The following is a 13,635-nucleotide window of genomic DNA, read 5'->3' on the forward strand; positions in this document are numbered from 1 at the left end:
TGGCCAACCCCGCTCAATTCAGATCCTTCTGTGGACCACCAGCCATGATGACAAAATGGGTGTAGGAGGAGTGAGATTGTGGGGATCTGGCAAGGAAGTAGGGTGCAGGAGTAGGCTGGTGGTGGGGAGTCTGGGTGGGAGGGAGGGTGCAAAGCAAGGTGGGGATGCGGGGTTTTGGCAGGTGAGGGGTTTTTTAGGAGGATGGGGTGGGGGTCTGGGCATGAAGAGGATGGGGGGGCACTTATCTGCCTCCATACTTCCAGCCACTTCAGGTATCACTCCGCACTACTCCCATTGGCCATGATTTTTGCCAATGGGAGCAGCAGGGAAAGCCTCCAGGTGAGCAGCTAGGGAAAGGGGGAGCAGCAGGATGTGGAGCTACATCCTCCCCCTGCAAGCCAGATCTGGTCCACAAGGCTCACTCCTCCACCCCCAGTGAGAAGCCAGTGCTGATGCTCCAACCTTGTTGGGGGTGGAGAGGCCCAGGGCTGAAGTGCCAGTACAGGCTCTCTACTGCAAAAGGGGGTGAGTCCCAAGCCTGCGGCCCACCTGCTTAGTGTAAATGCAAAACTGTTTTAGGAGCTAGATAGAGTGTTGGTTTGGCTTTGTTGTAACCATCCTGGTCTTTTTCTCTTGCTTATCACTTGAATCTGTATTAATAAACTCATTGTTAGCGCTACTAGAAACCATCCCAGTGCTGTTATAAGAACAGAAGATGTGCGTCCTGAGTTGAACCAACAGGCTGATGCGTATTTTGTCTCTTTGGAGACAGACGACTTGATTCATTTCTGGGAGTATTCAGTGAGAGGGCCTGGGCACTGCAGAAAGACACCTTGGGGAATTCAGGAGCTTGGGTTCTTTGGACAATACCTGCAAGGTGAGATTGAGATAAGAAGAGTCTTGAGGAGGTGTGACAGACCGGGCCGTGTCTGGGCACAGCTGAAGGCGTCCGCTCAGGGCGAATTGCTCAAATCCGGGGTTCCTTACAGCCCCCGACTGGCGACCTCTCCACACAGGCCAAAAACCAGTCTCACAGAGCGCTTCAGCAACCTGCCTGAAGCCTCCCGAGCAAAACCCCTCCGACACCCCAGCAATATCCGTGCCCCAGATGGCCCCGGGCCTCATACACAGGTGGGGGGGTCCTAGCACCCAATCCCACCTACCCTGAACAAGTTCTGTCCGGTTCCAAGAAACCAGCCACAGATCCCTGGTCAATTTACCCTCTGGACCTTACCACAAATCACGCTGGGCCAATCCTTTAGAATCTATATCTAAAGGTTTATTATCACAAGAAAGAAAAGCATGAGAGTAAGGTTATTAAAGTACAGTACGTTACATGCATCGAATCTCCCAGTCCTCGATGCAGGCTCTAGCAGAGATGTTACAGCTGCTGGTTTAAAAGTTCTTATTGCACATCCTGAGATTAGGATGGGTTCACAGGTCTTCCGGGCTCTTCAATCCCTGCAGTGCTGCCTCTGGGATGAAGTGCTGAGCTGAGAACAAAATGGCATCGACCACATGGCCTCTTTATACTCCTTCCTGGCCTCTTCTAGTCTGCAGCAAGTCACCTGGTCAGAGGCCAATCTCTGTGTTTCCTGCTGGCTGCCCTCAGGTGGCAAATCCCATTCTTTGGGTGTGTCCATAGCCTATTGAGAGTCATTGTTCCACAGGGCTTTGCTACTCAGCCTGTCCATAGCCATGCTTAACCACATTCAGAGAAATATTCAGCTTCCACACAGATTACAGATTCCTACCTACACACACAGACATTATACACTCACATAAATAGCGTACATAAGATCAACAAACAATAATCTCCCATTCAATACCCCACATGGCTCCCCCCACACCAATTTCTGGGGCCAACACCCCCACCTAGGGGTGCAGCAGCGATCTGGCTGCTTCCCTCCAATTCAGCAACGTGACAGGAGGCTGCTGGGAAGGCCGGCGAATGGGCGTGGCAGTGAGCTGTCACACAGTTTAAGCCCCAGGAAAGCTCTCTCTTGCAGAGGTAACATAGCAGCTTATAGTTTGGAAAGAGTCACAACCACCAAGGATTAATTCACCCCTGCTGGCTGTTAGAGCAGGAGGAAGGAGCTGAAGAACAGGGAAGCAAAGCAGAAGGTTCCATCTTATGCAGAAAATGGCTGCCTGCCTCCTTAAGGGCTATTCCTGTGCTATGGTCCCTTGGCTCTGCCTCCTTAAGGGCTATTCCTGTGCTATGGTCCCTTGGCTCTGTGTGTGTGTGTGTGTGTGTGTGTGTGTGTGTGTGTGTGTGTGTGTGTGTGTGTGTGGACATTACAAAAATGGAGACTCTTTGCCATGGATTATGCTGGTATAAGCTCAACCATGAAGAAAGGCTGGATGAAATCTCTTCTGTTGGTTTTATAGATAACCTCCTTTTCTGGATGTTGCACTTCAAAGTCAAGAATTTACAGATATTAAAGTGTTACTGTGACCCTAGATGTTTTCAATTTGTGTTTTGTCCTCCCTCTGAGATGTACCAAGGCACCAAGACAAATTAGTTTGGAACATTCAATTTCCATGACATGTGGGCACTGTTCTCTGCAAGATGAACATGACTGGAAGCCATCTGTTATTTCCTGTGAAATATCTCCGCTGTCTGTCAGTGCTGATTACTACTCTTCTTATCTTCTCCACACTCCTCCCCATACACACATTGTGTACTAGGGGCCACTCATCCCTGCATCTCTATTTGCTGATCTCTACAGCTTCCTTGGGAGGCTCTGTCATTCCTTATTAAAGCCTATCATTAAACAAGGCATAGAATGGAAAATGGCAATGCAGGAAAGCCTGCAAACTACATCGAATCCACACTGTAGGCATTCCCTCTTTGTTTTTAGTGCTGGGGGTTTAGTGAATGGCTTTTAGCCCATCTAGTACCTGAGTTAATTTGTGTGGATACTAAGCTATGTGTGAGGTCCTTTCAACTGAGGGTAACTCCCTCATTTGGGACAGTTTATGCACAGTTCTGCTCCCCTTTACTCATACAGCAACACTAACAACAATATTTCACTAATCCTGCATTTGGTCCTAAATGATTTGTAACCCAACATGAGTCAGTTATCCCTTGGAGTTACCTAGCTTCTGTCTGCTAGATATCTACACAGAGGCTGTGTCCAGACTCAGGGTTTTTTTCGGGAAAAGTAGCCTTTTTCCGAAAAAACTTCACCTGCGTCTAGACTGCAGCCGCGTTCTTTCGAAATTAAATCGAAAGAACGCGGCTTTTCTTTCGACGGCGGTAAACCTCATTGCACGAGGAAGAACGCCTTCTTTTGAAAGTGCTTCTTTCGAAAGAAGGCGTTCTTGAATGTAAATAGGGCTTCTTCGAAAGAGAGCATCCAGACTCACTGGGTGCTTTCTTTCAAAAAAGCGGCTTGCTCTTTCGAAAGTTCCGCGTGCAGTCTAGACGCTCTCTTTCGAAAGAGGCTCTTTTGAAAGTATCTTTCGAAAGAGGCTTGCAGTCTAGACATAGCCAGAGTGTGTTCATATAAATACAGTTTGTTCTTGAAGTCTCTCCCTATCCCCAACTAGCAGCCAGGGTAGAGTTCATACAGACCCTGCTTACACATTGGTTCATTTGCACACAGATAATTTATGAATGAGTTACTAAGGAGTATGTTCTGCCCCACCACATCATCGGGTTGTAATAGGGGCCCTGAAGGCAGACTGTGATTTTGCTTCAAGGCAGATAGAGAAAAGCTTCTCATCCCATACACACAATGGAAATGCATCCCATAGACTGAGATGGAAGAGGACTTCAAAGTGGTGCAGATAAGCTGCAGAAGGGCCTGGGGAAGAGTTGGTGAATCTGTGGTTGCTTGAATCAGCCAGCCTGTCCGCCTCCCTGAGCCAGGGAGAGGTGGAGGATGATGCTATTTTTCTGACTCCATCCTCACTCATATCCCCTGTATGCACAGAAAGACAGGGAAGGGAGCCTCTGCATTGCACATGGGTATCCTATGTAAGTTTCAATGGGAATGCTAACTGATCCAAGTAGTCTCTGCAGCTGCCAGCCCAGCAGCGGTGTATAGACTTCCTTCCTGAGGGCATGTCTCTGTGAATAATACCACAGCATAAAAGGTAGCTACCACACAGAAGCTGCATGTTCTTTCTGAGAATCTAGTCTTTTTATCATTCTCATTTTCTTGAACTCTTGAGGAGAACTTTTGAAAACTGCCGAACTGTTGCTGGAGGTTTGGAAGAGAGGTCCCAGTCCACAGAATTCAAGCTTGCCCTGAAAGCAATTATAATTCACATTGTTTTGCTTATGTTTCCTTTCCCCAACCACCAAAAAAAATGACATAATAACATTCTCAAAAACATTCTTCCCTGGTCCTAAGATGGTCTTGGAATTAAAAACAGGAGTGAGACCCAGGAGACCAATGTGTAATTCCTGGCCCTTCCACAGACATCCTCTGTGGCCTGGGCAAGTCATTTCTTCTTTCTGTGCTTCTGTTCCCCATCTGTAATAGGGAGACAATAATGCTTTTTTCCACCTCACCTTTTGTCTTTTTTGCCTATTTAGATTGTGAGCTCTTCAGAGCAGGCACTCTCTCGTATGATGTGTTTGCATAGTATGTAGCACAATGGGACCTGGAGGTGTTACAATAATATACATAACAGAGCTATAAATGTCCAGGTAATATTTCTGACATTATTTACACAGACTGGTAGTCAAAAGAGAGATCCTGTCTTCCCTTGAGCCATTCAGATTAAGTGTACAATAGGAGATTTTCCCTTCCTGCTTTGTCAGAAATAAAAATATCAAAGGTAAAATCCAGAATTATTTTCTTTTGAAGCATGTGCGCATAAAGCAGAGGCAGCTCCAACAAATCTCTACACTTCCTGCAAACAATGACCACTTTGGTTGCAATGTAGCAAGACAAGGTAGGTGAGGTAATATATTTTTATTGGACCCACCTTCTTTCTCTAATATCCTGGGAACGACACAGCTACAGCTACAACTACACTTCACTTAACAATGTAGATATGAAAGGGTGGTTGTTAGGATGAAGTCTCCTGATGCTGGAAGTCAAAACAAAATAATGTAGTAAAAGTCTTCTAATGTAGGGCGGAGGATGTAATTTCATCATATTTGGCTTTGATAGTTCACAGACACCATTTGGAAATACTGCTGCTCTTACATAACCCACAATTTTCTTGCTAAATAGTTCTAAATACACACAGTAAAACCATGATGTGATTTTTCCCCCAAGCTTAATCAAAGGAAGGGAAAAAAAAGTCAGAACAGTAATTTCACATCAAAAGTAAATCCCTCAGTAGTCAACTACTTGAGGAAATAGGAAATTATTACATTAACTTGGCCAAGTACAGTCATATCTTCCACTGCAATAAATTCTGTGGGCAGAGACCCATAGTCCAACAGTACTAAGGGATAACCCAACAGACCACCATGTGCGCTGGAAGGATTACAGTCCACTTCTTTGTAGGATTGAGACACTTTGCCAATCTATATAAAGTTACAGTACCTCCCTAACCCATGCAATGTGACTAAGAGTTATTAAGTCTAAACAAACCAAACACCAGTGGGTGTGACACCCATGTGGCAAGAGTCCGAGTCAAAAGTTTACCACAAAATTCAAGTTTCTTACATATTAACTCCACAGTAGAGACAACAAATAAGACAAGAATGTATGCTCAGAGATGAGGGCTGCATGTCAGGATTACTACGTTTTATTCTTGACTCTGGTGCCAATGAATCACTGTGGGTGTGTCTAAACTACATGGCTCCATCGATGGAGCCATGTAGATTAGGCTGATCAGCAAAGGGAAATGAAGCCGCGATTTAAATAATTGCAGCTTCATTTAAATTTAAATGGCTGCCGCGCTGAGCCGACAAACAGCTGATCAGCTGTTTGTTGGCTCAGCGCGCTAATCTGGACGCTCCTGCACCGACCTGAAAGCCCTTTATCGACCTCCCCGTTATGCCTCGTAGGATGAGGTTTACCAGGGAGGTCAATAAAGGGCTTTCATGTCGGCAGGGGATTGGCAGAGCGGGGCAGCCATTTAAATTTAAATGAAGCCGCAATTATTTAAATCGCGGCTTCATTTCCCTTTGCCGAACAAACAAATCTACATGGCTCCGTCGACGGAGCCATGTAGTTTAGACGTACCCTATGTGTCTAATTTCTCAATGTCTTAGTTTTCCCGTCCACAAAATGAGGAAAATACCTTTTTTGTTTTGTTTTTGTTTGTTTTTTGGCTTAATTGAGGTTTGTAAAGGATAACAATGTGAAAGGAAAACTTCCCATGGACTTCAGCTGAAGCAAAGTGTTACTACACAGACCTTAATCATGGCTCACTGTTCAGGCACATAACCGAAACAGATGGTAAACAGTAACAGTGTGTCTAGACTACAGGGTTTTGTCAACAAAAGTGGACTTTTGTCGACAAAAACTATACCTGTGTCTATGCTACCGCCACGTTTAGTCAACAGTAAGTCTACAGAACGCGGCAGTTTTGTCGATGGCAGTAAACCTCATTCTATGAAGAATAACGCCTTTTGTTGACAGAGTTCTGTTGACAAAAGGCACTATTGCATCCACATTGTGATTTTAATAAGAGAGAGTCTAGAATCTCTGTCGAAAAAGTGGCTTGCTTTGTCGACAGAACTGGCTGTAGTCTAGACGCTCTTTTTCGACAGAGGCTTTGTCGACAGTATCTGTCGACAAAGCCTCTGTCAACAAAAACCTGTAGTCTAGACGTACCCTAGGTGTGACACTGCACACCATATTCCTCATAGTGATATTACTATGAAATGAGTATGGCATTATTAAGATGTATTTTATGCAAGATAAGCCATGTGATGTGTCATTGGAAAAGTTATGATTTGCTGAATATGATTATTACTGCACTGCGCTGCGCAGCTGTGCCGGCTTGTAATCTACTCGCCACGGGCAAGTAGATTACACTAATTATCGAGCCCTGTATATGCACATATAGTTTTTGTATTTAAAGTTATGAATATTGAGTCTGTATCTTTGCTCCAAATGTAGTTACACCTGGATAACACCCACGAGACAAGAAACTTCGGGGAAGAACCTCTTCATGGCAATGGATCATTAGGAGAAAAACAATAGGATAAGCTTGTCTCCCACCTGGGGAACCTTATAGAGAATGCTATGGACAGCCTGTGAGTAATGGCTGATATGACTCTACAGGAAATTGTGAAGAAACCATATGTCTTTGGGCTCTGTCTTAGGATGCCAGTATTTTCCCTCAACCTGTTCTGGAGACCAAGCTTTGGAACAAAGGGTTCTCGCAAAGCTATATAAGGCGAGGAGTGACATCACCTGAGGTTCAACAAGGACAAGTGCAGAGTTCTGCACTTGGAACAGAAGAATCCCAACTATTGTTACAGGCTGGGAACCAATTGGAAGTTCAGCAGAAAAGGACCTGGGGGGTATAGTGGATGAGAAGCTGGATATGAGTCAACAGTGTGCCCTTGTAGCCAAGAAGGCTAATGGCATATTAGGGTGCATTAGAAGGAGCATTGCCAGCAGAGCTAGAGAAGTGATTATTCTCCTTTGTTCGGAACTGGTGAGGCTACATCTGAAGTACTGGGTCCAATTCTGGGCTCCCTACCACAGAAAGGATGTGGACACATTGGAGAGGATCCAGCAGAGGGCAACCAAAATGATTAGGGGGCTGGAGCACATGACCTACGAGGAGAGGCTGAGGGATTTGGTCTTATTAATCTGCAGAAGAGAGGAGTGAGGGGGGATTTGACAGCAGCCTTCAACTTCCTGAAGGGAGGTTCCAAAGAGGATGAAGAAAGGCTGTTCACAGAAGTGACAGATGACAGAACGAGGAGCAATGGTCTCAACTTGCAGTGGGGGAGGTCCAGGTTGGATAGAAGGAAAAACTACTTTGCTTGGAGGATGATGAAGTACAGGAATGGGTTACTGAGGGAGGTGGTAGAATCCCTAGAGGTTTTTAAGTCCCAGCTTAACAAAGCCCTGGCTGGAATGATTTAGTTAGGGTTGGTCCTGCCTTGGGCAGGGGGCTGGACTCAATGACCTCCTGAAGTCTCTTCCAGCCCTAGGATTCTATGATTCTATGATTCTTCACTCCCCACCCAAGAAAACTCCTGAAAATACCGGAGGAACAAAGACTGAACTGGGGAAGAGCATGACCCAATTTAAAGGGATATCTAGCCTGTGAATAAAACAGCTGGGGAGTCCATGCTGTAAGCAAGTGCAGCTTGCCCCTTAAGAATCTGCAGCCTGATTGTATCATATCTTAGGGTTAGAATCTGCTATTCAGATTAATTTTATTTAGTATGTTAAGGTTAGTTTGCATTTTTGTTTTATTGCTAATTAATCTGCTTTGATATAATTTATAATAATTTAAAATCCATTTTTGTAGTTAATAAACTTGTTTTTGCTTTATCTAAACCCCTGAAATGTGTGGGAAGATTAACATAGGGACAAAAGGCTGTTGCATATTCCTCTCTCCATTGAGGGAGGGAGCAAACTGATGAGTTAGCATAATTACTCTACCTAAAAAGAAAGGGAGAAGCTATGTTGGCGGGAGAGCATCTCCCATAGACATAGCCTCGGTGTGGTCAGCACTTAAGTCAGTATAACTTGCTGGGGTGTGGGTTTTTTCATATCCCTGAGAGACGTAAATTACATCAACTTAAGCAGTAGTGTAGACCAGTCTTTAAAGGGCTGTAATACTTTTGATCTATTTCTGGTTGTTGTACTAAGTGTGGGGAAGGCAGGATGTTATTTGGTGAACTTTCATACACAAGAGGTCATAGATTATCTGACCTTAAACTCTACAGCTCTATTCATGTGTGTAAAGTTACACATTTGAAATTGTTTGCAGGATCAGTGACTGTTGGTATAACATTGTTAGATGTCACTGTTATAGAGAGGATAATAATTCTCATCTAAGCCCTTAGGGAACATCTTCACTCCATGGAAGATTGATACTGCCTCAACAGACCTTCCAGAATTTGATTTAGCAAGTCTAATAAAGACTCACTAATTCGAACTTAGTCTACACTCGGCCGCATCCAGGGAACATGTCTGCTCTACCATTTTTCTTGGAAGAGCAGTCATGCTATTTCAGAAGCCCTGTCTTCCTCTATGAGGAAGAAGGGCTCTTCTGAAAGAGGAGGTTTTTCAGAAATTTGGCGCAGTGTAGATGGGCCAAATTTCAAAAAAGCGTCTTCCAACAAAACTATTGAAAAAAGGTATGCAAATTGCAGAGAGCGATTTGTGTACCTTTTTCCGATAAAACATTGTAGTTTAGATGTAGGCTCAGAGGGCACCCCCAGTGGCGTCCAGTACTCCTGCTCTTGCTAGGAGTAAAGGAGGCCAAAGGGAGCATTTGCTCCTGTTGGCCTCCAGCTATGCGGATGCCGCCAAGCTCAGCTTCTGGTAAGCCAACTACAGCTACATATTATACATATACCTTAAGCTGAGCTGCCGGTAGTGTAGTGTAGATGTGGCCGTAGGTCTTGGAAAAACACTTATAAACTTTTATTGAGTTATTTTTTAAAGAAGCTGTGCATATTATTCAATTAAGTCATTTCTGCCTGAATCTCCCTAAGAATTGTTTTTAGTGTAATTGCTGCCTACAGACTGGACGCACTCAAGCAACACAAAACATCACAACAGGTAATTTTTATAGTTCCACATTCTCATCAAGACACTCATTTAATAATTAATTCTGCTCAATGATTTAACTGTTTTCCTTAATACCTTTAAAAATGTCTTTCAAATTGTGAGGTTTTCGGAGATTACAAACTCTTTAAGAACATAAGAATAAGAACATAAGAACGGCCATACTGTGTCAGACCAAAGGTCCATCCAGCCCAGTATCCTGTCTGCCGACAGTGGCCAATGCCAGGTGTCCCAGAGGGAGTGAATCGAACAGGTAATGATCAAGCGATCTCTCTCCTGCCATCCATCTCCATCCTCTGACAAACAGAGGCTAGGGACACCCACCATGCCTTACCCATACTGGCTAATAGCCATTTATGGACTTAACCTCCATGAATGTATCTAGCTCTCTTTTAAACCCTGTTATAGTCCTAGCCTTCACAACCTCCTTAGGCAAGGAGTTCCACAGATTGACTATGCGCTGTGTGAAGAAGAACTTCCTTTTATTTGTTTTAAACCTGCTGCCCATTAGTTTCATTTGGTAGCCCCTAGTTCTTATATTATGGGAACAAATAAATAACTTTTCCTTATTCACTTTCTCCACACCACTCATGATTTTATATACCTCTATCATATCCCCCCTTAGTCTCCTCTTTTCCAAGCTGAAAAGTCCCAGTCTCTAATCTCTCCCCATATGGGACTCATTCCAAACCCCCAATCATTTTAGTTGCCCTTCTCTGAACCTTTTCCAATGCCAGTATATCTTTTTTGAGATGAGGAGACCACATCTATAGGCAGTATATAAGGGCAATAAGTTATTCTCTGTCTTATTCTTTATCCCTTTTTTAATGATTCCTAACATCCTGTTTGCTTTTTTGACTGCCGCTGCACACTGCGTGGACGTCTTCAGAGAACTATTCACGATGACTCCAAGATCTCTTTCCTAATTAGTTGTAACTAAATTAGCCCCCCTCATATTATATGTATACTTGAGGTTATTTTTTCCAATGTGCATTACTTTACATTTATCCACATTAAATTTCATTTGCCATTTTGTTGCCTAGTCAACTTACTTTGGTGAGATCTTTTTGAAGTTCTTCACAGTCTGCTTTGGTCTTATCTACCTTGAGCAGTTTAGTATCGTCCGCAAACTTTGTCACCTCACCCTGTCTCCAGATCATTTATGAATATGTTGGGAGCGGATCAGTCTTTTCATTATATGTGAGTGAAAAGATCTTAGTAAAATGGGGCTCTGAGCTCTCATGGTAGCTTCACAAATAATGGTGGAGTGTGAATGGTCGGGACTTTCTTTTTACTTTTTTGTAATGTCCAGAATTGCAGCTTCAGATTTTCAGAACTGGCAATAAAGGAAAAATATGTTAGTATGAAATGTTTTTATTTGCAATATATTACATATTAAGTAAAACGTATTGGGGCCAAATTTTGCTTTAATTTATACCTGGGAACAATTACCACTGAAGTGGCTATCCTTCATTATGCACTTATGGAAAGCTGATGTAAATGTACAACTCGATTCTAATATATACCTTGATTTCAGTGGATGTAATACCCAGAACCGGGTATGGGCCATAATGAATAAATGCAAATCATTAGATAACATTGCAGAACAAGTCTACCCCATCCCCTCTTAGGATGAAGCAAAGTAATTACATCCCCACCGTTCCATCCTTACGTACAGGGCAGTAAAGCCTAATGGCCAGAGTCAATCACAGTGGGGATTAAAGAGGCTATTAAAATAAAAACCTCAATAATAATGGGGGGGTTTCAACTATCCCGATATTGCCTAGGTACACATATATGCAAATATAAAGTTTCTTGACACCTTAAATGAGTGTTTCTTAGAGCAACTAGTCTTTGAAACCACAAAAAGAGAGGGAATTCTTGGTTTAGTACTAAATGGAGCATAGATTCTGGTCCAAGAGGTGAATATATTTGGACCTCTTGGTAATAGCGACCATGATAAAATTAAATTTAACATCCCTGTGGCAGGAAAAACAGCATAGCAGCCCAACACTGTAGCATTTAATTTCAGAAAGGGGAACAACACAAAAATGAGGAGGTTAGTTAAACAGAAATTAAAGGATACAGTGACAAATTGAAATCTCCGCAAGCTGCATGGAATCATTTTAAAGACATCATGAATAGAGGCTCAGCTTAAATGTATACTGCAAATTAAAAAAAAACATAAAAAGAGAACCAAAAAATGCTAGCATGGCTAAATAAAAAGGTAAAAGAAGCAGTGAGAGGCAAAAAGTTATCATTTGAAAAGTGGGAGTTAAATCTTATTGAGGAAAATAGAAAGGAGCATAAACTCTGGCAAAAGAAGCATAAAAATATAATTGGGAAGCAAGTGCAGAATTGGTGGTGTAACTTCGGCCATGCACGGTCGGGAATAGCATATTCCTCATGAAAAGCAGGACTACAGGTCTCGACTTCAGCACCTGATAAGGGCAGCACAACAGGCTTACTGGTGTGGATGAATCAGGCTAGGTTTGCTATTTGCACTTATCAGTGACTATCCTGGCTGCTCATCTGCTTGGCTATGCCATGTTTGATTATGACAGTTATGGCCTCTTTACCACTACTGGAAGCATACTTTCGGTGGTCAGGGAAACAACTTTAGGAAAGATGTAGCTTGTACTTTCCCAGCACAGTCCTCCACCCACAAATTAGCAAGGTTCACACCAGCCAGTGATACTGAGGGCTACTGCAGAATTAGTGTTTACCGCAGCCCTTTGCGCACTACACTGTAGTTGTCTTCTGGACAGTAGCATGGAGCAGATGGAAGAAGGAGTTCCTTGCACCTCCTTGTTACCCTTACACTACAGTGCTCGTAGCAGGGGACAGCGGTATTTTGCTCCTATATTTAGATTGCAGACTATTTATGCCCATAAATAAATCTCTCCCTCATTCAACCCAGCTCCCTCATTGTACTTGGTCTCTCCTTATCTACTGAGCAGGGCAACTTAAAATCTTTCCGGCTTCCATCCTACAATTCATTGCCAAGTAAATGAAGACTAAATGTCATCTTGCATTGACTCCAGCTAGCAGGAGAGCAATGTCCTTGTCACAAATCTCTAGGGACTCTACAGCACTTTGGCTGAACCAAGTCACGTAGCCAGTAGCATTCAAGAAAGCCTGCAGTACGCCCTGTATTTAACCCAACATGGAATTAGAGCTTTCTGCTTACAGATGCTCATTAATGCTTTCTGCAGTGGGTAAAATGGGCAGTAAAATATATAACTGTATTATCACAGTGGGGAAAAAAGGAATGAATTAATGTGATTACAGTTGCCTATAATGCCAGTACTTCTAGAACAATAAGTACCATTAGAAATTGTAGGCAATCCCAGTACCACAGATGCAGTAGGCACTATACTTAGAAACTAATTGGGAGGCAAGAAACTCTAGTTTGGCAAAGGTGAAAAGGATTAGCTGATGCATGTTCCATGGTACACCATTCAGTCAACTGCAATATTTTACAACAGGAAAAAATATATAATACATAGATCATTAACCTTGATAGCAAGTCTGATATTTTGCCCTGTGACCACAGTGTGAATAGACATGAGCTGTCATGGACAAGTGGGTTGTGCCCACGAAAGCTCATGAAACCATCTACATATTTTGTTAGTCTTTAAAGTGCTACCAGACTTTTATTTTTATTTTTAAGTGTATCACTATATTTGACAATTGAACAGCAAATGGTGGGATTTGAGCTGGGGTTCTCAGTCTATGCACATAAAGAGCTACATTAAAAGATCTATCCCCTCTCCAGATAATAATATTGATTTATACTTTAATAAAAAAAACTTTAAAAAACAACAAATAGTCTAGTATTGACTTATTCCTTTAGACGGAGGCAGTGAAAATAGGCTTCCAGATCTCCACAGAACTGAATCATATTTGTAGGAGTAGTGGGGCAGAAGGAAACTCCTCAAGATAGGACAGATTC

General features: G+C 43.0%; 1 long non-coding RNA gene across 1 annotated transcript in view; it reads right to left on the minus strand.

The window, feature by feature from the left end:
- The window catches only part of LOC142826481 (uncharacterized), a 103,934-nt gene that overhangs the window by 41,775 nt on the left and 48,524 nt on the right, over positions 1-13,635 (minus strand). The window lies entirely within an intron of this gene.

Source organism: Pelodiscus sinensis, chromosome 1 (assembly GCF_052426305.1).
Source record: "Pelodiscus sinensis isolate ZL-2025 chromosome 1, ASM5242630v1, whole genome shotgun sequence".
Classification (NCBI taxonomy): Eukaryota; Metazoa; Chordata; order Testudines; family Trionychidae; genus Pelodiscus; species Pelodiscus sinensis.